The sequence below is a fragment of the Pleurodeles waltl genome, unplaced genomic scaffold (genome assembly GCF_031143425.1).
Source record: "Pleurodeles waltl isolate 20211129_DDA unplaced genomic scaffold, aPleWal1.hap1.20221129 scaffold_69, whole genome shotgun sequence".
Lineage (NCBI taxonomy): Eukaryota > Metazoa > Chordata > Amphibia > Caudata > Salamandridae > Pleurodeles > Pleurodeles waltl.
This window is the reverse complement of record NW_027150390.1, coordinates 167,324-194,377: the sequence shown is the minus strand read 5'-3', so window position 1 is coordinate 194,377 and position 27,054 is coordinate 167,324. Positions and strand designations below refer to the sequence as shown.

Genomic DNA, 27,054 nt, shown 5'->3' with positions numbered 1-27,054 from the left:
GGTAAGGCCAAAACCTGAGCATGGTAGCGCAGGATCACAGAGAAGGAGCGGGTGGGGTTGCTTCTGTCTTGACAAAGGCGTGACATGTCTAGTGACTGAGAGGGCCTTGACTTTCCCCTATGACTGACTGTGAGAAGGGAAGGCGAAGATTTTCTGCACCCAGCATGCCTTGTGACATTCTTAGGCAAATGAGGTGAGAGCCCTGCCAGAATAGCTCCAGCGATCCCATGCCACTCCTCTGAAGGCTCCTGATCTGCATAACCACAGCATTTTGAACAGGAAGCAGAGTGGCGCCGCGGAAGCGTGCTGGGCTCATAACCCAGAGGTCGATGGATCGAAACCATCCTCTGCTAGCATGGATTGATTTTTTTTTCTTGTGAGGACCACTCTCTCGTTTCCACGCTGCCAGAGCGGAAAACAGCAGGCTTGTGCCAGCTTTTTGTGGGAAGAGACTGCTCAACTATCGGTCTCTGCTCAAAGTCAGGGAGACAGATGGTCAGAGAATCAACCCTACACTTCAAAGGAAATGATGCACAGTTATGACCATTAACGAAAGATGGGACCCTCGCACTTCTTTCTGAGCCTGCTTGGAACGCTATTATTCCCTTTTTTTGTCCTGCTATTATCAATCTCCTGTGAATTTCGTGGAGCTGTTTTCTTTCTCTACCCTGCTGTTTTTCCCTTGCTGCCAATATATGCTTATTTCAATGATTTGAACTGCTGCTTTCCCTTTCTCCTTTTCTGCGCAGCTTTTGCATGGGTTTCAATCTCCAGTTCCTTAGCAGTTGCAAGAACTTTTTTCATGATTTTCATGTTGGTCTGTAAACCAAAAATACCTCTGATACTGGTGCAATATAGTAATTGAACTCAGGGTTGTGATGTCTAGAGCTTAAAAAAAACATATGCCATGGAGCGTTGGTGGTATAGTGGTGAGCATAGCTGCCTTCCAAGCAGTTGACCCGGGTTCGATTCCCGGCCAACGCAGTGCTAATATTTATACATTAAGAAAGCAGTAGCTATTCTAACGCAATATGTTAAAAAAAAGAGAAATATCTTGACCAGATTACTCAGCTATTAGATAAATAATAAACAAAGACATAGGCAGGCATCCCAAAAGCCCAGTCTGCGACTTTCTATGTCCTGAAATTTTTATATTTTACAAACAGCAGTCACCACTCACAACTGCTGGTAATAAATGGGCTGCAGGGGGGCAGGCAATGAAACGGCTAAGCCCTTCTGCCCGACCAGCCTTTAGAACTGCAGCATCTCTGCAGTAAAAAGTGTTTCAGGTCAATATCTCTCCCCTGGAAAAAATGTGCGAGACCCACCACCGATAAATGTGGCAAAAGTCCCCAACATTTTCTGCATATTTGTGCTCTTACCTGAAAGCAGCGCCACCTTGTAGTCATCGCAGGCAACTGCAGCATACAACCAAATTTATCCGAGAGCAAGGTGAAAGAAACCCAAGGGAACAGCCCCTGTCTGCAGCAGGAAGGTTGGCTGCTTCGAATGGACAGAACTTCCAGTCTTAAGTCCACTCACGTCCCGAACGCTCCCAAACGCTCATACCAGGCAAGCCCTCACCGGGTGCACCTCTGGCTCCCAGGTAAGGCCAAAACCTGAGCATGGTAGCGCAGGATCACAGACAAGGAGCGGGTGGGGGTGCTTCTGTCTTGACAAAGGCGTGACATGTCTAGTGACTGAGAGGGCCTTGACTTTCCCCTATGACTGACTGTGAGAGGGGAAGGCGAAGATTTTCTGCACCCAGCATGCCTTGTGACATTCTTAGGCAAATGAGGTGAGAGCCCTGCCAGAATAGCTCCAGCGATCCCATGCCACTCCTCTGAAGGCTCCTGATCTGCATAACCACAGCATTTTGAACAGGAAGCAGAGTGGCGCTGCGGAAGCGTGCTGGGCAAATAACCCAGAGGTCGATGGATCGAAACCATCCTCTGCTAGCATGTATTGATTTTTTTTTCTTGTGAGGACCACTCTCTCGTTTCCACGCTGCCAGAGCGGAAAACAGCAGGCTTGTGCCAGCTTTTTGTGGGAAGAGACTGCTCAACTATCGGTCTCTGCACAAAGTCAGGGAGACAGATGGTCAGAGAATCAACCCTACACTTCAAAGGAAATGATGCACAGTTATGACCATTAACGAAAGATGGGACCCTCGCACTTCTTTCTGAGCCTGCTTGGAACGCTATTATTCCCTTTTTTTGTCCTGCTATTATCAATCTCCTGTGAATTTCGTGGAGCTGTTTTCTTTCTCTACCCTGCTGTTTTTCCCTTGCTGCCAATATATGCTTATTTCAATGATTTGAACTGCTGCTTTCCCTTTCTCCTTTTCTGCGCAGCTTTTGCATGGGTTTCAATCTCCAGTTCCTTAGCAGTTGCAAGAACTTTTTTCCTGATTTTCATGTTGGTCTGTAAACCAAAAATACCTCTGATACTGGTGCAATATAGTAATTGAACTCAGGGTTGTGATGTCTAGAGCTTAAAAAAAAACATATGCCATGGAGTGTTGGTGGTATAGTGGTGAGCAAAGCTGCCTTCCAAGCAGTTGACCCGGGTTCGATTCCCGGCCAACGCAGTGCTAATATTTATACATTAAGAAAGCAGTAGCTATTCTAACGCAATATGTTAAAAAAAGTGAAATATCTTGACCAGATTACTCAGCTATTAGATAAATAATAAACAAAGACATAGGCAGGCATCCCAAAAGCCCCGTCTGCGACTTTCTATGTCCTGAAATTTTTATATTTTACAAACAGCAGTCACCACTCACAACTGCTGGTAATAAATGGGCTGCAGGGGGGCAGGCAATGAAACGGCTAAGCCCTTCTGCCCGACCAGCCTTTAGAACTGCAGCATCTCTGCAGTAAAAAGTGTTTCAGGTCAATATCTCTCCCCTGGAAAAAATGTGCGAGACCCACCACCGATAAATGTGGCAAAAGTCCCCAACATTTTCTGCATATTTGTGCTCTTACCTGAAAGCAGCGCCACCTTGTAGTCATCGCAGGCAACTGCAGCATACAACCAAATTTATCCGAGAGCAAGGTGAAAGAAACCCAAGGGAACAGCCCCTGTCTGCAGCAGGAAGGTTGGCTGCTTCGAATGGACAGAACTTCCAGTCTTAAGTCCACTCACGTCCCGAACGCTCCCAAACGCTCATACCGGGCAAGCCTTCACCGGGTGCACCTCTGGCTCCCAGGTAAGGCCAAAACCTGAGCATGGTAGCGCAGGATCACAGAGAAGGAGCGGGTGGGGGTGCTTCTGTCTTGACAAAGGCGTGACATGGCTAGTGACTGAGAGGGACTTGACTTTCCCCTATGACTGACTGTGAGAGGGGAAGGCGAAGATTTTCTGCACCCAGCATGCCTTGTGACATTCTTAGGCAAATGAGGTGAGAGCCCTGCCAGAATAGCTCCAGCGATCCCATGCCACTCCTCTGAAGGCTCCTGATCTGCATAACCACAGCATTTTGAACAGGAAGCAGAGTGGCGCAGCAGAAGCGTGCTGGGCCCATAACCCAGAGGTCGATGGATTGATTTTTTTTTCTTGTGAGGACCACTCTCTCGTTTCCACGCTGCCAGAGCGGAAAACAGCAGGCTTGTGCCAGCTTTTTGTGGGAAGAGACTGCTCAACTATCGGTCTCTGCTCAAAGTCAGGGAGACAGATGGTCAGAGAATCAACCCTACACTTCAAAGGAAATGATGCACAGTTATGACCATTAACGAAAGATGGGACCCTCGCACTTCTTTCTGAGCCTGCTTGGAACGCTATTATTCCCTTTTTTTGTCCTGCTATTATCAATCTCCTGTGAATTTCATGGAGCTGTTTTCTTTCTCTACCCTGCTGTTTTTCCCTTGCTGCCAATATATGCTTATTTCAATGATTTGAACTGCTGCTTTCCCTTTCTCCTTTTCTGCGCAGCTTTTGCATGGGTTTCAATCTCCAGTTCCTTAGCAGTTGCAAGAACTTTTTTCCTGATTTTCATGTTGGTCTATAAACCAAAAATACCTCTGATACTGGTGCAATAAAGTAATTGAACTCAGGGTTGTGATGTCTAGAGCTTAAAAAAAACATATGCCATGGAGCGTTGGTGGTATAGTGGTGAGCATAGCTGCCTTCCAAGCAGTTGACCCGGGTTTGATTCCCGGCCAACGCAGTGCTAATATTTATACATTAAGAAAGCAGTAGCTATTCTAACGCAATATGTTAAAAAAAAGAGAAATATCTTGACCAGATTACTCAGCTATTAGATAAATAATAAACAAAGACATAGGCAGGCATCCCAAAAGCCCCGTCTGCCACTTTCTATGTCCTGAAATTTTTATATTTTACAAACAGCAGTCACCACTCACAACTGCTGGTAATAAATGGGCTGCAGGGGGGCAGGCAATGAAACGGCTAAGCCCTTCTGCCCGACCAGCCTTTAGAACTGCAGCATCTCTGCAGTAAAAAGTGTTTCAGGTCAATATCTCTCCCCTGGAAAAAATGTGCGAGACCCACCACCGATAAATGTGGCAAAAGTCCCCAACATTTTCTGCATATTTGTGCTCTTACCTGAAAGCAGCGCCACCTTGTAGTCATCGCAGGCAACTGCAGCATACAACCAAATTTATCCGAGAGCAAGGTGAAAGAAACCCAAGGGAACAGCCCCTGTCTGCAGCAGGAAGGTTGGCTGCTTCGAATGGACAGAACTTCCATTCCTAAGTCCACTCACGTCCCGAACGCTCATACCGGGCAAGCCGTCACCGGGTGCAGCTCTGGCTCCCAGGTAAGGCCAAAACCTGAGCATGGTAGCGCAGGATCACAGAGAAGGAGCGGGTGGAGGTGCTTCTGTCTTGACAAAGGCGTGACATGGCTAGTGACTGAGAGGGACTTGACTTTCCCCTATGACTGACTGTGAGAGGGGAAGGCGAAGATTTTCTGCACCCAGCATGCCTTGTGACATTCTTAGGCAAATGAGGTGAGAGCCCTGCCAGAATAGCTCCAGCGATCCCATGCCACTCCTCTGAAGGCTCCTGATCTGCATAACCACAGCATTTTGAACAGGAAGCAGAGTGGCGCAGCGGAAGCGTGCTGGGCCCATAACCCAGAGGTCGATGGATCGAAACCATACTCTGCTAGCATGGATTGATTTTTTTTTCTTGTGAGGACCACTCTCTCGTTTCCACGCTGCCAGAGCGGAAAACAGCAGGCTTGTGCCAGCTTTTTGTGGGAAGAGACTGCTCAACTATCGGTCTCTGCACAAAGTCAGGGAGACAGATGGTCAGAGAATCAACCCTACACTTCAAAGGAAATGATGCACAGTTATGACCATTAACGAAAGATGGGACCCTCACACTTCTTTCTGAGCCTGCTTGGAACGCTATTATTCCCTTTTTTTGTCCTGCTATTATCAATCTCCTGTGAATTTCGTGGAGCTGTTTTCTTTCTCTACCCTGCTGTTTTTCCCTTGCTGCCAATATATGCTTATTTCAATGATTTGAACTGCTGCTTTCCCTTTCTCCTTTTCTGCGCAGCTTTTGCATGGGTTTCAATCTCCAGTTCCTTAGCAGTTGCAAGAACTTTTTTCCTGATTTTCATGTTGGTCTGTAAACCAAAAATACCTCTGATACTGGTGCAATATAGTCATTGAACTCAGGGTTGTGATGTCTAGAGCTTAAAAAAAACATATGCCATGGAGTGTTGGTGGTATAGTGGTGAGCAAAGCTGCCTTCCAAGCAGTTGACCCGGGTTCGATTCCCGGCCAACGCAGTGCTAATATTTATACATTAAGAAAGCAGTAGCTATTCTAACGCAATATGTTAAAAAAAAGAGAAATATCTTGACCAGATTACTCAGCTATTAGATAAATAATAAACAAAGACATAGGCAGGCATCCCAAAAGCCCCGTCTGCGACTTTCTATGTCCTGAAATTTTTATATTTTACAAACAGCAGTCACCACTCACAACTGCTGGTAATAAATGGGCTGCAGGGGGGCAGGCAATGAAATGGCTAAGCCCTTCTGCCCGACCAGCCTTTAGAACTGCAGCATCTCTGCAGTAAAAAGTGTTTCAGGTCAATATCTCTCCCCTGGAAAAAATGTGCGAGACCCACCGCCGATAAATGTGGCAAAAGTCCCCAACATTTTCTGCATATTTGTGCTCTTACCTGAAAGCAGCGCCACCTTGTAGTCATCGCAGGCAACTGCAGCATACAACCAAATTTATCCGAGAGCAAGGTGAGAGAAACCCAAGGGAACAACCCCTGTCTGCAGCAGGAAGGTTGGCTGCTTCGAATGGACAGAACTTCCAGTCCTAAGTCCACTCACGTCCCGAACGCTCCCAAACGCTCATACCGGGCAAGCCCTCACCGGGTGCACCTCTGGCTCCCAGGTAAGGCCAAAACCTGAGCATGGTAGTGCAGGATCACAGAGAAGGAGGGGGTCGGGGTGCTTCTGTCTTGACAAAGGCGTGACATGGCTAGTGACTGAGAGGGACTTGACTTTCCCCTATGACTGACTGTGAGAGGGGAAGGCGAAGATTTTCTGCACCCAGCATGCCTTGTGACATTCTTAGGCAAATGAGGTGAGAGCCCTGCCAGAATAGCTCCAGCGATCCCATGCCACTCCTCTGAAGGCTCCTGATCTGCATAACCACAGCATTTTGAACAGGAAGCAGAGTGGCGCAGCAGAAGCGTGCTGGGCCCATAACCCAGAGGTCGAAGGATTGATTTTTTTTTCTTGTGAGGACCACTCTCTCGTTTCCACGCTGCCAGAGCGGAAAACAGCAGGCTTGTGCCAGCTTTTTGTGGGAAGAGACTGCTCAACTATCGGTCTCTGCTCAAAGTCAGCGAGACAGATGTACAGAGAATCAACCCTACACTTCAAAGGAAATGATGCACAGTTATGACCATTAACGAAAGATGGGACCCTCGCACTTCTTTCTGAGCCTGCTTGGAACGCTATTATTCCCTTTTTTTGTCCTGCTATTATCAATCTCCTGTGAATTTCGTGGAGCTGTTTTCTTTCTCTACCCTGCTGTTTTTCCCTTGCTGCCAATATATGCTTATTTCAATGATTTGAACTGCTGCTTTCCCTTTCTCCTTTTCTGCGCAGCTTTTGCATGGGTTTCAATCTCCAGTTCCTTAGCAGTTGCAAGAACTTTTTTCCTGATTTTCATGTTGGTCTGTAAACCAAAAATACCTCTGATACTGGTGCAATAAAGTAATTGAAATCAGGGTTGTGATGTCTAGAGCTTAAAAAAAACATATGCCATGGAGCGTTGGTGGTATAGTGGTGAGCATAGCTGCCTTCCAAGCAGTTGACCCGGGTTCGATTCCCGGCCAACGCAGTGCTAATATTTATACATTAAGAAAGCAGTAGCTATTCTAACGCAATATGTTAAAAAAAAGAGAAATATCTTGACCAGATTACTCAGCTATTAGATAAATAATAAACAAAGACATAGGCAGGCATCCCAAAAGCCCCGTCTGCGACTTTCTATGTCCTGAAATTTTTATATTTTACAAACAGCAGTCACCACTCACAACTGCTGATAATAAATGGGCTGCAGGGGGGCAGGCTATGAAATGGCTAAGCCCTTCTGCCCGACCAGCCTTTAGAACTGCAGCATCTCTGCAGTAAAAAGTGTTTCAGGTCAATATCTCTCCCCTGGAAAAAATGTGCGAGACCCACCACCGATAAATGTGGCAAAAGTCCCCAACATTTTCTGCATATTTGTGCTCTTACCTGAAAGCAGCGCCACCTTGTAGTCATCGCAGGCAACTGCAGCATACAACCAAATTTATCCGAGAGCAAGGTGAAACAAACCCAAGGGAACAGCCCCTGTCTGCAGCAGGAAGGTTGGCTGCTTCGAATGGACAGAACTTCCCGTCCTAAGTCCACTCACGTCCCGAACGCTCATACCGGGCAAGCCCTCACCGGGTGCAGCTCTGGCTCCCAGGTAAGGCCAAAACCTGAGCATGGTAGCGCAGGATCACAGAGAAGGAGCGGGTGGGGGTGCTTCTGTCCTGACAAAGGCGTGACATGGCTAGTGACTGAGAGGGACTTGACTTTCCCCTATGACTGACTGTGAGAGGGGAAGGCGAAGATTTTCTGCACCCAGCATGCCTTGTGACATTCTTAGGCAAATGAGGTGAGAGCCCTGCCAGAATAGCTCCAGCGATCCCATGCCACTCCTCTGAAGGCTCCTGATCTGCATAACCACAGCATTTTGAACAGGAAGCAAAGTGGCGCAGCGGAAGCGTGCTGGGCCCATAACCCAGAGGTCGATGGATCGAAACCATCCTCTGCTAGCATGGATTGTTTTTTTTTTCTTGTGAGGACCACTCTCTCGTTTCCACGCTGCCAGAGCGGAAAACAGCAGGCTTGTGCCAGCTTTTTGTGGGAAGAGACTGCTCAACTATCGGTCTCTGATCAAAGTCAGGGAGACAGATGGTCAGAGAATCAACCCTACACTTCAAAGGAAATGATGCACAGTTATGACCATTAACGAAAGATGGGACCCTCGCACTTCTTTCTGAGCCTGCTTGGAACGCTATTGTTCCCTTTTTTTGTCCTGCTATTATCAATCTCCTGTGAATTTCGTGGAGCTGTTTTCTTTCTCTACCCTGCTGTTTTTCCCTTGCTGCCAATATATGCTTATTTCAATGATTTGAACTGCTGCTTTCCCTTTCTCCTTTTCTGCGCAGCTTTTGCATGGGTTACAATCTCCAGTTCCTTAGCAGTTGCAAGAACTTTTTTCCTGATTTTCATGTTGGTCTGTAAACCAAAAATACCTCTGATACTGGTACAATATAGTAATTGAACTCAGGGTTGTGATGTCTAGAGCTTAAAAAAAACATATGCCATGGAGCGTTGGTGGTATAGTGGTGAGTATAGCTGCCTTCCAAGCAGTTGACCCGGGTTCGATTCCCGGCCAACGCAGTGCTAACATTTATACATTAAGAAAGCAGTAGCTATTCTAACGCAATATGTTAAAAAATAGAGAAATATCTTGACCAGATTACTCAGCTATTAGATAAATAATAAACAAAGACTTAAGCAGGCATCCCAAAAGCCCCGTCTGCGACTTTCTATGTCCTGAAATTTTTATATTTTACAAACAGCAGTCACCACTCACAACTGCTGGTAATAAATGGGCTGCAGGGGGGCAGGCAATGTAACGGCTAAGCCCTTCTGCCCGACCAGCCTTTAGAACTGCAGCATCTCTGCAGTAAAAAGTGTTTCAGGTCAATATCTCTCCCCTGGAAAAAATGTGCGAGACCCACCACCGATAAATGTGGCAAAAGTCCCCAACATTTTCTGCATATTTGTGCTCTTACCTGAAAGCAGCGCCACCTTGTAGTCATCTCAGGCAACTGCAGCATACAACCAAATTTATCCGAGAGCAAGGTGAAAGAAACCCAAGGGAACAGCCCCTGTCTGCAGCAGGAAGGTTGGCTGCTTCGAATGGACAGAACTTCCAGTCCTAAGTCCACTCACGTCCCGAACGCTCATACCGGGCAAGCCCTCACCGGGTGCACCTCTGGCTCCCAGGTAAGGCCAAAACCTGAGCATGGTAGCGCAGGATCACAGAGAAGGAGCGGGTGGGGGTGCTTCTGTCTTGACAAAGGCGTGACATGGCTAGTGACTGAGAGGGACTTGACTTTCCCCTATGACTGACTGTGAGAGGGGAAGGCGAAGATTTTCTGCACCCAGCATGCCTTGTGACATTCTTAGGCAAATGAGGTGAGAGCCCTGCCAGAATAGCTCCAGCGATCCCATGCCACTCCTCTGAAGGCTCCTGATCTGCATAACCACAGCATTTTGAACAGGAAGCAGAGTGGCGCAGCGGAAGCGTGCTGGGCCCATAACCCAGAGGTCGATGGATCGAAACCATTCTCTGCTAGCATGGATTGATTTTTTTTTTCTTGTGAGGACCACTCTCTCGTTTCCACGCTGCCAGAGCGGAAAACAGCAGGCTTGTGCCAGCTTTTTGTGGGAAGAGACTGCTCAACTATCGGTCTCTGCTCAAAGTCAGGGAGACAGATGGTCAGAGAATCAACCCTACACTTCAAAGGAAATGATGCACAGTTATGACCATTAACGAAAGATGGGACCCTCGCACTTCTTTCTGAGCCTGCTTGGAACGCTATTATTCCCTTTTTTTGTCCTGCTATTATCAATCTCCTGTGAATTTCGTGGAGCTGTTTTCTTTCTCTACCCTGCTGTTTTTCCCTTGCTGCCAATATATGCTTATTTCAATGATTTGAACTGCTGCTTTCCCTTTCTCCTTTTCTGCGCAGCTTTTGCATGGGTTTCAATCTCCAGTTCCTTAGCAGTTGCAAGAACTTTTTTCCTGATTTTCATGTTGGTCTGTAAACCAAAAATACCTCTGATACTGGTGCAATATAGTAATTGAACTCAGGTTTGTGATGTCTAGAGCTTAAAAAAAACATATGCCATGGAGCGTTGGTGGTATAGTGGTGAGCATAGCTGCCTTCCAAGCAGTTGACCCGGGTTCGATTCCCGGCCAACGCAGTGCTAATATTTATACATTAAGAAAGCAGTAGCTATTCTAACGCAATATGTTAAAAAAAAGAGAAATATCTTGACCAGATTACTCAGCTATTAGATAAATAATACACAAAGACATAGGCAGGCATCCCAAAAGCCCCGTCTGCGACTTTCTATGTCCTGAAATTTTTATATTTTACAAACAGCAGTCACCACTCACAACTGCTGGTAATAAATGGGCTGCAGGGGGGCAGGCAATGAAACGGCTAAGCCCTTCTGCCCGACCAGCCTTTAGAACTGCAGCATCTCTGCAGTAAAAAGTGTTTCAGGTCAATATCTCTCCCCTGGAAAAAATGTGCGAGACCCACCGCCGATAAATGTGGCAAAAGTCCCCAACATTTTCTGCATATTTGTGCTCTTACCTGAAAGCAGCGCCACCTTGTAGTCATTGCAGGCAACTGCAGCATACAACCAAATTTATCCGAGAGCAAGGTGAGAGAAACCCAAGGGAACAGCCCCTGTCTGCAGCAGGAAGGTTGGCTGCTTTGAATGGACAGAACTTCCAGTCCTAAGTCCACTCACGTCCAGAACGCTCCCAAACGCTCATACCGGGCAAGCCCTCACTGGGTGCACCTCTGGCTCCCAGGTAAGGCCAAAACCTGAGCATGGTAGCGCAGGATCACAGAGAAGGAGCGGGTGGGGTTGCTTCTGTCTTGACAAAGGCGTGACATGTCTAGTGACTGAGAGGGCCTTGACTTTCCCCTATGACTGACTGTGAGAGGGGAAGGCGAAGATTTTCTGCACCCAGCATGCCTTGTGACATTCTTAGGCAAATGAGGTGAGAGCCCTGCCAGAATAGCTCCAGCGATCCCATGCCACTCCTCTGAAGGCTCCTGATCTGCATAACCACAGCATTTTGAACAGGAAGCAGAGTGGCGCAGCGGAAGCGTGCTGGGCTCATAACCCAGAGGTCGATGGATCGAAACCATCCTCTGCTAGCATGGATTGATTTTTTTTTCTTGTGAGGACCACTCTCTCGTTTCCACGCTGCCAGAGCGGAAAACAGCAGGCTTGTGCCAGCTTTTTGTGGGAAGAGACTGCTCAACTATCGGTCTCTGCTCAAAGTCAGGGAGACAGATGGTCAGAGAATCAACCCTACACTTCAAAGGAAATGATGCACAGTTATGACCATTAACGAAAGATGGGACCCTCGCACTTCTTTCTGAGCCTGCTTGGAACGCTATTATTCCCTTTTTTTGTCCTGCTATTATCAATCTCCTGTGAATTTCGTGGAGCTGTTTTCTTTCTCTACCCTGCTGTTTTTCCCTTGCTGCCAATATATGCTTATTTAAATGATTTGAACTGCTGCTTTCCCTTTCTCCTTTTCTGCGCAGCTTTTGCATGGGTTTCAATCTCCAGTTCCTTAGCATTTGCAAGAACTTTTTTCCTGATTTTCATGTTGGTCTGTAAACCAAAAATACCTCTGATACTGGTGCAATATAGTAATTGAACTCAGGGTTGTGATGTCTAGAGCTTAAAAAAAACATATGCCATGGAGCGTTGGTGGTATAGTGGTGAGCATAGCTGCCTTCCAAGCAGTTGACCCGGGTTCGATTCCCGGCCAACGCAGTGCTAATATTTATACATTAAGAAAGCAGTAGCTATTCTAACGCAATATGTTAAAAAAAAGAGAAATATCTTGACCAGATTACTCAGCTATTAGATAAATAATAAACAAAGACATAGGCAGGCAACCCAAAAGCCCCGTCTGCGACTTTCTATGTCCTGAAATTTTTATATTTTACAAACAGCAGTCACCACTCACAACTTCTGGTAATAAATGGGCTGCAGGGGGGCAGGCAATGAAACGGCTAAACCCTTCTGCCCGACCAGCCTTTAGAACTGCAGCATCTCTTCAGTAAAAAGTGTTTCAGGTCAATATCTCTCCCCTGGAAAAAATGTGCGAGACCCACCACCGATAAATGTGGCAAAAGTCCCCAACATTTTCTGCATATTTGTGCTCTTACCTGAAAGCAGCGCCACCTTGTAGTCATCGCAGGCAACTGCAGCATACAACCAAATTTATCCGAGAGCAAGGTGAAAGAAACCCAAGGGAACAGCCCCTGTCTGCAGCAGGAAGGTTGGCTGCTTTGAATGGACAGAACTTCCAGTCCTAAGTCCACTCACGTCCCGAACGCTCCCAAACGCTCATACCGGGCAAGCCCTCACCGGGTGCACCTCTGGCTCCCAGGTAAGGCCAAAACCTGAGCATGGTAGCGCAGGATCACAGAGAAGGAGCGGGTGGGGGTGCTTCTGTCTTGACAAAGGCGTGACATGTCTAGTGACTGAGAGGGCCTTGACTTTCCCCTATGACTGACTGTGAGAGGGGAAGGCGAAGATTTTCTGCACCCAGCATGCCTTGTGACATTCTTAGGCAAATGAGGTGAGAGCCCTGCCAGAATAGCTCCAGCGATCCCATGCCACTCCTCTGAAGGCTCCTGATCTGCATAACCACAGCATTTTGAACAGGAAGCAGAGTGGCGCAGCGGAAGCGTGCTGGGCCCATAACCCAGAGGTCGATGGATCGAAACCATCCTCTGCTAGCATGGATTGATTTTTTTTTCTTGTGAGGACCACTCTCTCGTTTCCACGCTGCCAGAGCGGAAAACAGCAGGCTTGTGCCAGCTTTTTGTGGGAAGAGACTGCTCAACTATCGGTCTCTGCACAAAGTCAGGGAGACAGATGGTCAGAGAATCAACCCTACACTTCAAAGGAAATGATGCACAGTTATGACCATTAACGAAAGATGGGACCCTCGCACTTCTTTCTGAGCCTGCTTGGAACGCTATTGTTCCCTTTTTTTGTCCTGCTATTATCAATCTCCTGTGAATTTCGTGGAGCTGTTTTCTTTCTCTACCCTGCTGTTTTTCCCTTGCTGCCAATATATGCTTATTTCAATGATTTGAACTGCTGCTTTCCCTTTCTCCTTTTCTGCGCAGCTTTTGCATGGGTTACAATCTCCAGTTCCTTAGCAGTTGCAAGAACTTTTTTCCTGATTTTCATGTTGGTCTGTAAACCAAAAATACCTCTGATACTGGTGCAATATATTAATTGAACTCAGGGTTGTGATGTCTAGAGCTTAAAAAAAAACATATGCCATGGAGTGTTGGTGGTATAGTGGTGAGCAAAGCTGCCTTCCAAGCAGTTGACCTGGGTTCGATTCCCGGCCAACGCAGTGCTAATATTTATACATTAAGAAAGCAGTAGCTATTCTAACGCAATATGTTAAAAAAAAGAGAAATATCTTGACCAGATTACTCAGCTATTAGATAAATAATAAACAAAGACATAGGCAGGCATCCCAAAAGCCCCGTCTGCGACTTTCTATGTCCTGAAATTTTTATATTTTACAAACAGCAGTCACCACTCACAACTGCTGGTAATAAATGGGCTGCAGGGGGGCAGGCAATGAAACGGCTAAGCCCTTCTGCCCGACCAGCCTTTAGAACTGCAGCATCTCTGCAGTAAAAAGTGTTTCAGGTCAATATCTCTCCCCTGGAAAAAATGTGCGAGACCCACCACCGATAAATGTGGCAAAAGTCCCCAACATTTTCTGCATATTTGTGCTCTTACCTGAAAGCAGCGCCACCTTGTAGTCATCGCAGGCAACTGCAGCATACAACCAAATTTATCCGAGAGCAAGGTGAAAGAAACCCAAGGGAACAGCCCCTGTCTGCAGCAGGAAGGTTGGCTGCTTCGAATGGACAGAACTTCCAGTCCTAAGTCCACTCACGTCCCGAACGCTCCCAAACGCTCGCCCTCACCGGGTGCACCTCTGTCTCCCAGGTAAGGCCAAAACCTGAGCATGGTAGCGCAGGATCACAGAGAAGGAGCGGGTGGGGGTGCTTCTGTCTTGACAAAGGCGTGACATGGCTAGTGACTGAGAGGGACTTGACTTTCCCCTATGACTGACTGTGAGAGGGGAAGGCGAAGATTTTCTGCACCCAGCATGCCTTGTGACATTCTTAGGCAAATGAGGTGAGAGCCCTGCCAGAATAGCTCCAGCGATCCCATGCCACTCCTCTGAAGGCTCCTGATCTGCATAACCACAGCATTTTGAACAGGAAGCAGAGTGGCGCAGCAGAAGCGTGCTGGGCCCATAACCCAGAGGTCGATGGATTGATTTTTTTTTCTTGTGAGGACCACTCTCTCGTTTCCACGCTGCCAGAGCGGAAAACAGCAGGCTTGTGCCAGCTTTTTGTGGGAAGAGACTGCTCAACTATCGGTCTCTGCTCAAAGTCAGGGAGACAGATGGTCAGAGAATCAACCCTACACTTCAAAGGAAATGATGCACAGTTATGACCATTAACGAAAGATGGGACCCTCGCACTTCTTTCTGAGCCTGCTTGGAACGCTATTATTCCCTTTTTTTGTCCTGCTATTATCAATCTCCTGTGAATTTCGTGGAGCTGTTTTCTTTCTCTACCCTGCTGTTTTTCCCTTGCTGCCAATATATGCTTATTTCAATGATTTGAACTGCTGCTTTCCCTTTCTCCTTTTCTGCGCAGCTTTTGCATGGGTTTCAATCTCCAGTTCCTTAGCAGTTGCAAGAACTTTTTTCCTGATTTTCATGTTGGTCTATAAACCAAAAATACCTCTGATACTGGTGCAATAAAGTAATTGAACTCAGGGTTGTGATGTCTAGAGCTTAAAAAAAACATATGCCATGGAGCGTTGGTGGTATAGTGGTGAGCGTAGCTGCCTTCCAAGCAGTTGACCCGGGTTCGATTCCCGGCCAACGCAGTGCTAATATTTATACATTAAGAAAGCAGTAGCTATTCTAACGCAATATGTTAAAAAAAAGAGAAATATCTTGACCAGATTACTCAGCTATTAGATAAATAATAAACAAAGACATAGGCAGGCATCCCAAAAGCCCCGTCTGCGACTTTCTATGTCCTGAAATTTTTATATTTTACAAACAGCAGTCACCACTCACAACTGCTGGTAATAAATGGGCTGCAGGGGGGCAGGCAATGAAACGGCTAAGCCCTTCTGCCCGACCAGCCTTTAGAACTGCAGCATCTCTGCAGTAAAAAGTGTTTCAGGTCAATATCTCTCCCCTGGAAAAAATGTGCGAGACCCACCACCGATAAATGTGGCAAAAGTCCCCAACATTTTCTGCATATTTGTGCTCTTACCTGAAAGCAGCGCCACCTTGTAGTCATCGCAGGCAACTGCAGCATACAACCAAATTTATCCGAGAGCAAGGTGAAAGAAACCCAAGGGAACAGCCCCTGTCTGCAGCAGGAAGGTTGGCTGCTTCGAATGGACAGAACTTCCAGTCCTAAGTCCACTCACGTCCCGAACGCTCCCAAACGCTCATACCGGGCAAGCCCTCACCGGGTGCACCTCTGGCTCCCAGGTAAGGCCAAAACCTGAGCATGGTAGTGCAGGATCACAGAGAAGGAGGGGGTCGGGGTGCTTCTGTCTTGACAAAGGCGTGACATGGCTAGTGACTGAGAGGGACTTGACTTTCCCCTATGACTGACTGTGAGAGGGGAAGGCGAAGATTTTCTGCACCCAGCATGCCTTGTGACATTCTTAGGCAAATGAGGTGAGAGCCCTGCCAGAATAGCTCCAGCGATCCCATGCCACTCCTCTGAAGGCTCCTGATCTGCATAACCACAGCATTTTGAACAGGAAGCAGAGTGGCGCAGCAGAAGCGTGCTGGGCCCATAACCCAGAGGTCGAAGGATTGATTTTTTTTTCTTGTGAGGACCACTCTCTCGTTTCCACGCTGCCAGAGCGGAAAACAGCAGGCTTGTGCCAGCTTTTTGTGGGAAGAGACTGCTCAACTATCGGTCTCTGCTCAAAGTCAGGGAGACAGATGGTCAGAGAATCAACCCTACACTTCAAAGGAAATGATGCACAGTTATGACCATTAACGAAAGATGGGACCCTCGCACTTCTTTCTGAGCCTGCTTGGAACGCTATTATTCCCTTTTTTTGTCCTGCTATTATCAATCTCCTGTGAATTTCGTGGAGCTGTTTTCTTTCTCTACCCTGCTGTTTTTCCCTTGCTGCCAATATATGCTTATTTAAATGATTTGAACTGCTGCTTTCCCTTTCTCCTTTTCTGCGCAGCTTTTGCATGGGTTTCAATCTCCAGTTCCTTAGCATTTGCAAGAACTTTTTTCCTGATTTTCATGTTGGTCTGTAAACCAAAAATACCTCTGATACTGGTGCAATATAGTAATTGAACTCAGGGTTGTGATGTCTAGAGCTTAAAAAAAACATATGCCATGGAGCGTTGGTGGTATAGTGGTGAGCATAGCTGCCTTCCAAGCAGTTGACCCGGGTTCGATTCCCGGCCAACGCAGTGCTAATATTTATACATTAAGAAAGCAGTAGCTATTCTAACGCAATATGTTAAAAAAAAGAGAAATATCTTGACCAGATTACTCAGCTATTAGATAAATAATAAACAAAGACATAGGCAGGCAACCCAAAAGCCCCGTCTGCGACTTTCTATGTCCTGAAATTTTTATATTTTACAAACAGCAGTCACCACTCACAACTTCTGGTAATAAATGGGCTGCAGGGGGGCAGGCAATGAAACGGCTAAACCCTTCTGCCCGACCAGCCTTTAGAACTGCAGCATCTCTGCAGTAAAAAGTGTTTCAGGTCAATATCTCTCCCCTGGAAAAAATGTGCGAGACCCACCACCGATAAATGTGGCAAAAGTCCCCAACATTTTCTGCATATTTGTGCTCTTACCTGAAAGCAGCGCCACCTTGTAGTCATCGCAGGCAACTGCAGCATACAACCAAATTTATCCGAGAGCAAGGTGAAAGAAACCCAAGGGAACAGCCCCTGTCTGCAGCAGGAAGGTTGGCTGCTTTGAATGGACAGAACTTCCAGTCCTAAGTCCACTCACGTCCCGAACGCTCCCAAACGCTCATACCGGGCAAGCCCTCACCGGGTGCACCTCTGGCTCCCAGGTAAGGCCAAAACCTGAGCATGGTAGCGCAGGATCACAGAGAAGGAGCGGGTGGGGGTGCTTCTGTCTTGACAAAGGCGTGACATGTCTAGTGACTGAGAGGGCCTTGACTTTCCCCTATGACTGACTGTGAGAGGGGAAGGCGAAGATTTTCTGCACCCAGCATGCCTTGTGACATTCTTAGGCAAATGAGGTGAGAGCCCTGCCAGAATAGCTCCAGCGATCCCATGCCACTCCTCTGAAGGCTCCTGATCTGCATAACCACAGCATTTTGAACAGGAAGCAGAGTGGCGCAGCGGAAGCGTGCTGGGCCCATAACCCAGAGGTCGATGGATCGAAACCATCCTCTGCTAGCATGGATTGATTTTTTTTTCTTGTGAGGACCACTCTCTCGTTTCCACGCTGCCAGAGCGGAAAACAGCAGGCTTGTGCCAGCTTTTTGTGGGAAGAGACTGCTCAACTATCGGTCTCTGCACAAAGTCAGGGAGACAGATGGTCAGAGAATCAACCCTACACTTCAAAGGAAATGATGCACAGTTATGACCATTAACGAAAGATGGGACCCTCGCACTTCTTTCTGAGCCTGCTTGGAACGCTATTGTTCCCTTTTTTTGTCCTGCTATTATCAATCTCCTGTGAATTTCGTGGAGCTGTTTTCTTTCTCTACCCTGCTGTTTTTCCCTTGCTGCCAATATATGCTTATTTCAATGATTTGAACTGCTGCTTTCCCTTTCTCCTTTTCTGCGCAGCTTTTGCATGGGTTACAATCTCCAGTTCCTTAGCAGTTGCAAGAACTTTTTTCCTGATTTTCATGTTGGTCTGTAAACCAAAAATACCTCTGATACTGGTGCAATATATTAATTGAACTCAGGGTTGTGATGTCTAGAGCTTAAAAAAAAACATATGCCATGGAGTGTTGGTGGTATAGTGGTGAGCAAAGCTGCCTTCCAAGCAGTTGACCTGGGTTCGATTCCCGGCCAACGCAGTGCTAATATTTATACATTAAGAAAGCAGTAGCTATTCTAACGCAATATGTTAAAAAAAAGAGAAATATCTTGACCAGATTACTCAGCTATTAGATAAATAATAAACAAAGACATAGGCAGGCATCCCAAAAGCCCCGTCTGCGACTTTCTATGTCCTGAAATTTTTATATTTTACAAACAGCAGTCACCACTCACAACTGCTGGTAATAAATGGGCTGCAGGGGGGCAGGCAATGAAACGGCTAAGCCCTTCTGCCCGACCAGCCTTTAGAACTGCAGCATCTCTGCAGTAAAAAGTGTTTCAGGTCAATATCTCTCCCCTGGAAAAAATGTGCGAGACCCACCACCGATAAATGTGGCAAAAGTCCCCAACATTTTCTGCATATTTGTGCTCTTACCTGAAAGCAGCGCCACCTTGTAGTCATCGCAGGCAACTGCAGCATACAACCAAATTTATCCGAGAGCAAGGTGAAAGAAACCCAAGGGAACAGCCCCTGTCTGCAGCAGGAAGGTTGGCTGCTTCGAATGGACAGAACTTCCAGTCCTAAGTCCACTCACGTCCCGAACGCTCCCAAACGCTCGCCCTCACCGGGTGCACCTCTGTCTCCCAGGTAAGGCCAAAACCTGAGCATGGTAGCGCAGGATCACAGAGAAGGAGCGGGTGGGGGTGCTTCTGTCTTGACAAAGGCGTGACATGGCTAGTGACTGAGAGGGACTTGACTTTCCCCTATGACTGACTGTGAGAGGGGAAGGCGAAGATTTTCTGCACCCAGCATGCCTTGTGACATTCTTAGGCAAATGAGGTGAGAGCCCTGCCAGAATAGCTCCAGCGATCCCATGCCACTCCTCTGAAGGCTCCTGATCTGCATAACCACAGCATTTTGAACAGGAAGCAGAGTGGCGCAGCAGAAGCGTGCTGGGCCCATAACCCAGAGGTCGATGGATTGATTTTTTTTTCTTGTGAGGACCACTCTCTCGTTTCCACGCTGCCAGAGCGGAAAACAGCAGGCTTGTGCCAGCTTTTTGTGGGAAGAGACTGCTCAACTATCGGTCTCTGCTCAAAGTCAGGGAGACAGATGGTCAGAGAATCAACCCTACACTTCAAAGGAAATGATGCACAGTTATGACCATTAACGAAAGATGGGACCCTCGCACTTCTTTCTGAGCCTGCTTGGAACGCTATTATTCCCTTTTTTTGTCCTGCTATTATCAATCTCCTGTGAATTTCGTGGAGCTGTTTTCTTTCTCTACCCTGCTGTTTTTCCCTTGCTGCCAATATATGCTTATTTCAATGATTTGAACTGCTGCTTTCCCTTTCTCCTTTTCTGCGCAGCTTTTGCATGGGTTTCAATCTCCAGTTCCTTAGCAGTTGCAAGAACTTTTTTCCTGATTTTCATGTTGGTCTATAAACCAAAAATACCTCTGATACTGGTGCAATAAAGTAATTGAACTCAGGGTTGTGATGTCTAGAGCTTAAAAAAAACATATGCCATGGAGCGTTGGTGGTATAGTGGTGAGCATAGCTGCCTTCCAAGCAGTTGACCCGGGTTCGATTCCCGGCCAACGCAGTGCTAATATTTATACATTAAGAAAGCAGTAGCTATTCTAACGCAATATGTTAAAAAAAAGAGAAATATCTTGACCAGATTACTCAGCTATTAGATAAATAATAAACAAAGACATAGGCAGGCATCCCAAAAGCCCCGTCTGCGACTTTCTATGTCCTGAAATTTTTATATTTTACAAACAGCAGTCACCACTCACAACTGCTGGTAATAAATGGGCTGCAGGGGGGCAGGCAATGAAACGGCTAAGCCCTTCTGCCCGACCAGCCTTTAGAACTGCAGCATCTCTGCAGTAAAAAGTGTTTCAGGTCAATATCTCTCCCCTGGAAAAAATGTGCGAGACCCACCACCGATAAATGTGGCAAAAGTCCCCAACATTTTCTGCATATTTGTGCTCTTACCTGAAAGCAGCGCCACCTTGTAGTCATCGCAGGCAACTGCAGCATACAACCAAATTTATCCGAGAGCAAGGTGAAAGAAACCCAAGGGAACAGCCCCTGTCTGCAGCAGGAAGGTTGGCTGCTTCGAATGGACAGAACTTCCAGTCCTAAGTCCACTCACGTCCCGAACGCTCCCAAACGCTCATACCGGGCAAGCCCTCACCGGGTGCACCTCTGGCTCCCAGGTAAGGCCAAAACCTGAGCATGGTAGTGCAGGATCACAGAGAAGGAGGGGGTCGGGGTGCTTCTGTCTTGACAAAGGCGTGACATGGCTAGTGACTGAGAGGGACTTGACTTTCCCCTATGACTGACTGTGAGAGGGGAAGGCGAAGATTTTCTGCACCCAGCATGCCTTGTGACATTCTTAGGCAAATGAGGTGAGAGCCCTGCCAGAATAGCTCCAGCGATCCCATGCCACTCCTCTGAAGGCTCCTGATCTGCATAACCACAGCATTTTGAACAGGAAGCAGAGTGGCGCAGCAGAAGCGTGCTGGGCCCATAACCCAGAGGTCGAAGGATTGATTTTTTTTTCTTGTGAGGACCACTCTCTCGTTTCCACGCTGCCAGAGCGGAAAACAGCAGGCTTGTGCCAGCTTTTTGTGGGAAGAGACTGCTCAACTATCGGTCTCTGCTCAAAGTCAGGGAGACAGATGGTCAGAGAATCAACCCTACACTTCAAAGGAAATGATGCACAGTTATGACCATTAACGAAAGATGGGACCCTCGCACTTCTTTCTGAGCCTGCTTGGAACGCTATTATTCCCTTTTTTTGTCCTGCTATTATCAATCTCCTGTGAATTTCGTGGAGCTGTTTTCTTTCTCTACCCTGCTGTTTTTCCCCTGCTGCCAATATATGCTTATTTCAATTATTTGAACTGCTGCTTTCCCTTTCTCCTTTTCTGCGCAGCTTTTGCATGGGTTTCAATCTCCAGTTCCTTAGCAGTTGCAAGAACTTTTTTCCTGATTTTCATGTTGGTCTGTAAACCAAAAATACCTCTGATACTGGCGCAATATAGTCATTGAACTCAGGGTTGTGATGTCTAGAGCTTAAAAAAAACATATGCTATGGAGCGTTGGTGGTATAGTGGTGAGCATAGCTGTCTTCCAAGCAGTTGACCCGGGTTCGATTCCCGGCCAACGCAGTGCTAATATTTATACATTAAGAAAGCAGTAGCTATTCTAACGCAATATGTTAAAAAAAAGATAAATATCTTGACCAGATTACTCAGCTATTAGATAAATAATAAACAAAGACATAGGCAGGCATCCCAAAAGCCCCGTCTGCGACTTTCTATGTCCTGAAATTTTTATATTTTACAAACAGCAGTCACCACTCACAACTGCTGGTAATAAATGGGCTGCAGGGGGGCAGGCAATGAAACGGCTAAGCCCTTCTGCCCGACCAGCCTTTAGAACTGCAGCATCTCTGCAGTAAAAAGTGTTTCAGGTCAATATCTCTCCCCTGGAAAAAATGTGCGAGACCCACCACCGATAAATGTGGCAAAAGTCCCCAACATTTTCTGCATATTTGTGCTCTTACCTGAAAGCAGCGCCACCTTGTAGTCATCGCAGGCAACTGCAGCATACAACCAAATTTATCCGAGAGCAAGGTGAAAGAAACCCAAGGGAACAGCCCCTGTCTGCAGCAGGAAGGTTGGCTGCTTCGAATGGACAGAACTTCCAGTCCTAAGTCCACTCACTTCCCGAACTCTCCCAAACGCTCATACCAGGCAAGCCCTCACCGGGTGCACCTCTGGCTCCCAGGTAAGGCCAAAACCTGAGCATGGTAGCGCAGGATCACAGAGAAGGAGCGGGTGGGGGTGCTTCTGTCTTGACAAAGGCGTGACATGGCTAGTGATGAGAGGGACTTGACTTTCCCCTATGACTGACTGTGAGAGGGGAAGGCGAAGATTTTCTGCACCCAGCATGCCTTGTGACATTCTTAGGCAAATGAGGTGAGAGCCCTGCCAGAATAGCTCCAGCGATCCCATGCCACTCCTCTGAAGGCTCCTGATCTGCATAACCACAGCATTTTGAACAGGAAGCAAAGTGGCGCAGCGGAAGCGTGCTGGGCCCATAACCCAGAGGTTGATGGATCGAAACCATCCTCTGCTAGCATGGATTGATTTTTTTTTTCTTGTGAGGACCACTCTCTCGTTTCCACGCTGCCAGAGCGGAAAACAGCAGGCTTGTGCCAGCTTTTTGTGGGAAGAGACTGCTCAACTATCAGTCTCTGCTCAAAGTCAGGGAGACAGATGGTCAGAGAATCAACCCTACACTTCAAAGGAAATGATGCACAGTTATGACCATTAACGAAAGATGGGACCCTCGCACTTCTTTCTGAGCCTGCTTGGAACGCTATTATTCCCTTTTTTTGTCCTGCTATTATCAATCTCCTGTGAATTTCGTGGAGCTGTTTTCTTTCTCTACCCTGCTGTTTTTCCCTTGCTGCCAATATATGCTTATTTCAATGATTTGAACTGCTGCTTTCCCTTTCTCCTTTTCTGCGCAGCTTTTGCATGGGTTTCAATCTCCAGTTCCTTAGCAGTTGCAAGAACTTTTTTCCTGATTTTCATGTTGGTCTATAAACCAAAAATACCTCTGATACTGGTGCAATAAAGTAATTGAACTCAGGGTTGTGATGTCTAGAGCTTAAAAAAAACATATGCCATGGAGCGTTGGTGGTATAGTGGTGAGCATAGCTGCCTTCCAAGCAGTTGACCCGGGTTCGATTCCCGGCCAACGCAGTGCTAATATTTATACATTAAGAAAGCAGTAGCTATTCTAACGCAATATGTTAAAAAAAAGAGAAATATCTTGACCAGATTACTCAGCTATTAGATAAATAATAAACAAAGACATAGGCAGGCATCCCAAAAGCCCCGTCTGCGACTTTCTATGTCCTGAAATTTTTATATTTTACAAACAGCAGTCACCACTCACAACTGCTGGTAATAAATGGGCTGCAGGGGGGCAGGCAATGAAACGGCTAAGCCCTTCTGCCCGACCAGCCTTTAGAACTGCAGCATCTCTGCAGTAAAAAGTGTTTCAGGTCAATATCTCTCCCCTGGAAAAAATGTGCGAGACCCACCACCGATAAATGTGGCAAAAGTCCCCAACATTTTCTGCATATTTGTGCTCTTACCTGAAAGCAGCGCCACCTTGTAGTCATCGCAGGCAACTGCAGCATACAACCAAATTTATCCGAGAGCAAGGTGAAAGAAACCCAAGGGAACAGCCCCTGTCTGCAGCAGGAAGGTTGGCTGCTTCGAATGGACAGAACTTCCAGTCCTAAGTCCACTCACGTCCCGAACGCTCCCAAACGCTCATACCGGGCAAGCCCTCACCGGGTGCACCTCTGGCTCCCAGGTAAGGCCAAAACCTGAGCATGGTAGTGCAGGATCACAGAGAAGGAGGGGGTCGGGGTGCTTCTGTCTTGACAAAGGCGTGACATGGCTAGTGACTGAGAGGGACTTGACTTTCCCCTATGACTGACTGTGAGAGGGGAAGGCGAAGATTTTCTGCACCCAGCATGCCTTGTGACATTCTTAGGCAAATGAGGTGAGAGCCCTGCCAGAATAGCTCCAGCGATCCCATGCCACTCCTCTGAAGGCTCCTGATCTGCATAACCACAGCATTTTGAACAGGAAGCAGAGTGGCGCAGCAGAAGCGTGCTGGGCCCATAACCCAGAGGTCGAAGGATTGATTTTTTTTTCTTGTGAGGACCACTCTCTCGTTTCCACGCTGCCAGAGCGGAAAACAGCAGGCTTGTGCCAGCTTTTTGTGGGAAGAGACTGCTCAACTATCGGTCTCTGCTCAAAGTCAGGGAGACAGATGGTCAGAGAATCAACCCTACACTTCAAAGGAAATGATGCACAGTTATGACCATTAACGAAAGATGGGACCCTCGCACTTCTTTCTGAGCCTGCTTGGAACGCTATTATTCCCTTTTTTTGTCCTGCTATTATCAATCTCCTGTGAATTTCGTGGAGCTGTTTTCTTTCTCTACCCTGCTGTTTTTCCCTTGCTGCCAATATATGCTTATTTCAATGATTTGAACTGCTGCTTTCCCTTTCTCCTTTTCTGCGCAGCTTTTGCATGGGTTTCAATCTCCAGTTCCTTAGCAGTTGCAAGAACTTTTTTCCTGATTTTCATGTTGGTCTGTAAACCAAAAATACCTCTGATACTGGCGCAATATAGTCATTGAACTCAGGGTTGTGATGTCTAGAGCTTAAAAAAAACATATGCTATGGAGCGTTGGTGGTATAGTGGTGAGCATAGCTGTCTTCCAAGCAGTTGACCCGGGTTCGATTCCCGGCCAACGCAGTGCTAATATTTATACATTAAGAAAGCAGTAGCTATTCTAACGCAATATGTTAAAAAAAAGATAAATATCTTGACCAGATTACTCAGCTATTAGATAAATAATAAACAAAGACATAGGCAGGCATCCCAAAAGCCCCGTCTGCGACTTTCTATGTCCTGAAATTTTTATATTTTACAAACAGCAGTCACCACTCACAACTGCTGGTAATAAATGGGCTGCAGGGGGGCAGGCAATGAAACGGCTAAGCCCTTCTGCCCGACCAGCCTTTAGAACTGCAGCATCTCTGCAGTAAAAAGTGTTTCAGGTCAATATCTCTCCCCTGGAAAAAATGTGCGAGACCCACCACCGATAAATGTGGCAAAAGTCCCCAACATTTTCTGCATATTTGTGCTCTTACCTGAAAGCAGCGCCACCTTGTAGTCATCGCAGGCAACTGCAGCATACAACCAAATTTATCCGAGAGCAAGGTGAAAGAAACCCAAGGGAACAGCCCCTGTCTGCAGCAGGAAGGTTGGCTGCTTCGAATGGACAGAACTTCCAGTCCTAAGTCCACTCACTTCCCGAACTCTCCCAAACGCTCATACCAGGCAAGCCCTCACCGGGTGCACCTCTGGCTCCCAGGTAAGGCCAAAACCTGAGCATGGTAGCGCAGGATCACAGAGAAGGAGCGGGTGGGGGTGCTTCTGTCTTGACAAAGGCGTGACATGGCTAGTGATGAGAGGGACTTGACTTTCCCCTATGACTGACTGTGAGAGGGGAAGGCGAAGATTTTCTGCACCCAGCATGCCTTGTGACATTCTTAGGCAAATGAGGTGAGAGCCCTGCCAGAATAGCTCCAGCGATCCCATGCCACTCCTCTGAAGGCTCCTGATCTGCATAACCACAGCATTTTGAACAGGAAGCAAAGTGGCGCAGCGGAAGCGTGCTGGGCCCATAACCCAGAGGTTGATGGATCGAAACCATCCTCTGCTAGCATGGATTGATTTTTTTTTTCTTGTGAGGACCACTCTCTCGTTTCCACGCTGCCAGAGCGGAAAACAGCAGGCTTGTGCCAGCTTTTTGTGGGAAGAGACTGCTCAACTATCAGTCTCTGCTCAAAGTCAGGGAGACAGATGGTCAGAGAATCAACCCTACACTTCAAAGGAAATGATGCACAGTTATGACCATTAACGAAAGATGGGACCCTCGCACTTCTTTCTGAGCCTGCTTGGAACGCTATTATTCCCTTTTTTTGTCCTGCTATTATCAATCTCCTGTGAATTTCGTGGAGCTGTTTTCTTTCTCTACCCTGCTGTTTTTCCCTTGCTGCCAATATATGCTTATTTCAATGATTTGAACTGCTGCTTTCCCTTTCTCCTTTTCTGCGCAGCTTTTGCATGGGTTTCAATCTCCAGTTCCTTAGCAGTTGCAAGAACTTTTTTCCTGATTTTCATGTTGGTCTGTAAACCAAAAATACCTCTGATACTGGTGCAATATAGTAATTGAACTCAGGGTTGTGATGTCTAGAGCTTAAAAAAAACATATGCCATGGAACGTTGGTGGTATAGTGGTGAGCATAGCTGCCTTCCAAGCAGTTGACCCGGGTTCGATTCCCGGCCAACGCAGTGCTAATATTTATACATTAAGAAAGCAGTAGCTATTCTAACGCAATATGTTAAAAAAAAGAGAAATATCTTGACCAGATTACTCAGCTATTAGATAAATAATAAACAAAGACATAGGCAGGCATCCCAAAAGCCCCGTCTGCGACTTTCTATGTCCTGAAATTTTTATATTTTACAAACAGCAGTCACCACTCACAACTGCTGGTAATAAATGGGCTGCAGGGGGGCAGGCAATGAAACGGCTAAGCCCTTCTGCCCGACCAGCCTTTAGAACTGCAGCATCTCTGCAGTAAAAAGTGTTTCAGGTCAATATCTCTCCCCTGGAAAAAATGTGCGACACCCACCACCGATAAATGTGGCAAAAGTCCCCAACATTTTCTGCATATTTGTGCTCTTACCTGAAAGCAGCGCCACCTTGTAGTCATCGCAGGCAACTGCAGCATACAACCAAATTTATCCGAGAGCAAGGTGAAAGAAACCCAAAGGAACAGCCCCTGTCTGCAGCAGGAAGGTTGGCTGCTTCGAATGGACAGAACTTCCAGTCTTAAGTCCACTCACGTCCCGAACGCTCCCAAACACTCATACCGGCCAAGCCCTCACTGGGTGCACCTCTGGCTCCCA

The 27,054-nt window shown here is 46.9% G+C and overlaps 12 non-coding genes across 12 annotated transcripts; all 12 read left to right on the top strand.

Annotated features, from left to right (window-relative positions):
* The first annotated feature begins 912 nt into the window (after nucleotides 1–912).
* On the top strand, nucleotides 913–984 carry TRNAG-UCC (transfer RNA glycine (anticodon UCC)). The gene has a single exon. It is a non-coding gene; the product is annotated as a tRNA-Gly (tRNA).
* Nucleotides 985–4,096: 3,112 nt separating this feature from the next.
* Nucleotides 4,097–4,168, top strand: TRNAG-UCC (transfer RNA glycine (anticodon UCC)). The gene has a single exon. It is a non-coding gene; the product is annotated as a tRNA-Gly (tRNA).
* A 3,102-nt stretch (nucleotides 4,169–7,270) lies between these two features.
* On the top strand, nucleotides 7,271–7,342 carry TRNAG-UCC (transfer RNA glycine (anticodon UCC)). Its single transcript has one exon. It is a non-coding gene; the product is annotated as a tRNA-Gly (tRNA).
* A 1,523-nt stretch (nucleotides 7,343–8,865) lies between these two features.
* Nucleotides 8,866–8,937, top strand: TRNAG-UCC (transfer RNA glycine (anticodon UCC)). The gene has a single exon. It is a non-coding gene; the product is annotated as a tRNA-Gly (tRNA).
* Nucleotides 8,938–10,461: 1,524 nt separating this feature from the next.
* On the top strand, nucleotides 10,462–10,533 carry TRNAG-UCC (transfer RNA glycine (anticodon UCC)). The gene has a single exon. It is a non-coding gene; the product is annotated as a tRNA-Gly (tRNA).
* Nucleotides 10,534–12,066: 1,533 nt separating this feature from the next.
* Nucleotides 12,067–12,138, top strand: TRNAG-UCC (transfer RNA glycine (anticodon UCC)). The gene has a single exon. It is a non-coding gene; the product is annotated as a tRNA-Gly (tRNA).
* Nucleotides 12,139–15,240: 3,102 nt separating this feature from the next.
* TRNAG-UCC (transfer RNA glycine (anticodon UCC)) lies at nucleotides 15,241–15,312 on the top strand. Its single transcript has one exon. It is a non-coding gene; the product is annotated as a tRNA-Gly (tRNA).
* A 1,507-nt stretch (nucleotides 15,313–16,819) lies between these two features.
* On the top strand, nucleotides 16,820–16,891 carry TRNAG-UCC (transfer RNA glycine (anticodon UCC)). The gene has a single exon. It is a non-coding gene; the product is annotated as a tRNA-Gly (tRNA).
* A 3,102-nt stretch (nucleotides 16,892–19,993) lies between these two features.
* Nucleotides 19,994–20,065, top strand: TRNAG-UCC (transfer RNA glycine (anticodon UCC)). Its single transcript has one exon. It is a non-coding gene; the product is annotated as a tRNA-Gly (tRNA).
* A 1,507-nt stretch (nucleotides 20,066–21,572) lies between these two features.
* Nucleotides 21,573–21,644, top strand: TRNAG-UCC (transfer RNA glycine (anticodon UCC)). Its single transcript has one exon. It is a non-coding gene; the product is annotated as a tRNA-Gly (tRNA).
* A 1,533-nt stretch (nucleotides 21,645–23,177) lies between these two features.
* On the top strand, nucleotides 23,178–23,249 carry TRNAG-UCC (transfer RNA glycine (anticodon UCC)). Its single transcript has one exon. It is a non-coding gene; the product is annotated as a tRNA-Gly (tRNA).
* A 1,507-nt stretch (nucleotides 23,250–24,756) lies between these two features.
* On the top strand, nucleotides 24,757–24,828 carry TRNAG-UCC (transfer RNA glycine (anticodon UCC)). The gene has a single exon. It is a non-coding gene; the product is annotated as a tRNA-Gly (tRNA).
* Nucleotides 24,829–27,054: the final 2,226 nt, after the last annotated feature.